At 36.3% G+C, this 2,710-nt stretch overlaps 1 non-coding gene across 1 annotated transcript; it reads right to left on the bottom strand.

Annotated features, from left to right (window-relative positions):
* Positions 1-2,169: 2,169 nt before the first annotated feature.
* Positions 2,170-2,271, bottom strand: LOC146399439 (U6 spliceosomal RNA). The gene has a single exon (XR_014818498.1). It is a non-coding gene; the product is annotated as a U6 spliceosomal RNA (small nuclear RNA).
* Between the last annotated feature and the right edge of the window lie 439 nt (positions 2,272-2,710).

Genomic DNA, 2,710 nt, shown 5'->3' on the forward strand with positions numbered 1-2,710 from the left:
CTTCTTTTTAGTAAGGGAAGTTCTAAGTTAAAATGTGAAGGAAAAAGAAAATCACAGACATTAATTTGCTGAATTCTGAACCCCGTCAGTGCACAAAATGATCCATCTTGAATGCAAAATAAGGATTTCAAATTTGTTACTTTAAAAATTCTATCTTGGTGTGAGGTTTGTCTTTATTCATAAATATGGTAGTATAATAATCTGTGAACATAAATACTTATTGCGCAACCAAAAGAATTTTAAAACCCTTTGGTCTAAATTTTGTAACTTTGCTTATTTCTGTGAAATATTATAACTTGAGGGTTTTTTAATAGAGGAAGACAACCTTTAAAAGCTCTTCAGGTCTTGAATCACATTCTGGGTGTGGATGTGGATTGTTTTAATTCAGCGTTGCTGTTGCCCTCAGGTCTATAGGTTCCTATGCCCTAATATTAAACACATGATTATATACCAATATTATTATTTTTCTTTCTTCTCCCTCACTTTTACATTAATTGGTATGGCTTTTGACAACTGCATTCCTCTGCCTGTTTCCATCAGTACTTATAATTTTGTTGGACATGGACACTAGAAGAACAGGTGTAATAGAACTGCATTTAAGTGAACCCGACAGGTCATCTTTCCATTACGTGGCTACAACGGCTGGGAAGCAGGGCCTGTGCTGCCTCCCGTGCTTCTTTCTAGAATAAGAATTTTGTTTTCATGTGAATGTTTGCTCCCTGGATCAGTATTTGTGAGTGCAGTAATTTAAAAAATGTCTTTCTAAACATTACAGAATACATAATACTCATTTTAGAGAATTTAGAAAATCAAGAAAGGTACAAAAAAGATAATTAAAAATTACAATTTCAAGAGTTCCCTGGTGGAGCAGTGGGTTAAGGATCTGGCATTGTCACTGCAGTGGCTCAGGTCACTGTGGTGGTGCAGGTTCAACCCCTGGCCCCAGAACTTCCACATGCTGAAGGTGTAGTCAAAAAAAATGTTATAATTTCAGTTAGGAGTAACCACTATAAACATTTGCATGTATTTTTTCCTTTTTTATTTGTATGTTTATGTCATATATTTATTTTGTGCATGTTTTACAAAATTTGGTTTATACCATGTTGAGAATTTTGTATTAATTTTTCACTGACAGGTTAATAGGCATCTCCTATGTCATCACATTTTTTTTCAAGATTCAGACCCATGATAGTGGCTATATTCGTCACATGAGTATACAATAATTTATCTAACTATCGTCATGTTATTGGGAGTGTTTGATATTGTACAAAACATGATGATGAAAAACCTTGTGAATTGATATCTGTTTACACGTCAAATCACTCTTTAGGCTAAATTCTCAAAAGAGGGCGTTCCCTGGTGGCTTACTGGTTAGGATTTGGTGCTTTCACCACTGTGTCCCGGGTTCAATCCTTAGCCTGGGAACTGAGATCCTGCACGCTGTGGCCAAAAAAAAAAAACCTCAAATGAAAATACCAGATAGAACCTACGAAATGTGATAAGCATTCTTACAGCTAAATGGTGGTGCACATCCTTAATTATTTCTGTATACAAATTCTGTGCAGTAGCATTACTGTTCAAAAAATATGCAGGGTTTTTTTGTTTTTTTGGTTTTTATGGCTGCACCTGCAGCATATGGAAGTTCCTGGGCTAAGGGCTGAATTGGAGCTGTAGCTGCTGGCCTATGCCACAGCTTGAAGCAACAGCCAGTTCCTTAACCCACTCAGTGAGGCCAGGGATCAAACCTGCATCCTCACGGACACTCTGTTGGGTTCTTAGCCCACTGAACCACAATGGGAACCCCATGGTTTTGGTTAAGTATGTGTGTTTTTAAACATGGGACTACGTCTTTCTTTTTTTATGATTGTGAAAGAAATACATGCCTGATGTTGAAAAACATCCAGACACAGAAAAGCATGAAGAAGAAAGTACAAGTCACCTGTCTTCCTACAATGCCTGGGGACATGTGGATCCTGTGCTGACACACAGAGGTACGTGTACCAATGTGAGAAGTCACGTACACCTACACTGTTACAAAAATGGGATCCAGACTATGCCAATGGTGGTATACACTGGTATTTAAAAAAACATTTAACTAAAGCATGGCACAAAACATAAGGGTAGCGCTGGATGAATGTTCACAAATAAACACCCAGACTAAGGAATAGAAAAAATGTGGACCTCTTCACCAGATACTGTTATCCTTATCCAGGTGCCATTCTAACTCTATCATTCTAATTTTAGTTTAGGTGCTTCTGAAAGTTCAAGCACTGAAATGTATCAAAGATAAATTTCCATGTTAACAAAGGCGCTATATTTCACTGAGTATAAGACATCATGATAATATAAGTACCTTATTATTCTAGTTACTTTTACTGTTTAAAATTTAAAAATTCAATGTGTGAATTTGATTAGAGTTTCCTTCCATTGGATGTTCATTTGGGGATAATTGTTACATCGACCACCTAAAAGCTTCTAATCTGGACTCTAGTCTATCTTTCTACTTTTTGTACCTTTCGGGTCGCTCAGTAAAGGAAATTATTTTCTTATAAATCCTGCACATTTAGTTTTGATTTTACTTGTAGTTATTTTGTCTGGGTGGCCGTGTGAAAGGAAAATTTTCCCGTAATATTTCTAACAAATTCATGCTGATATGTAGAAAAATGTAAATGAGGTGAAGAATATTCTAGCGTCTCAGCAGTTGCTATTA

The sequence above is a fragment of the Sus scrofa genome, chromosome 10 (assembly GCF_054392235.1).
Source record: "Sus scrofa isolate SSC_HxYL_T2T_F1_AM1 chromosome 10, Sscrofa_HxYL_maternal_Yorkshire_Landrace_v2.0, whole genome shotgun sequence".
Lineage (NCBI taxonomy): Eukaryota > Metazoa > Chordata > Mammalia > Artiodactyla > Suidae > Sus > Sus scrofa.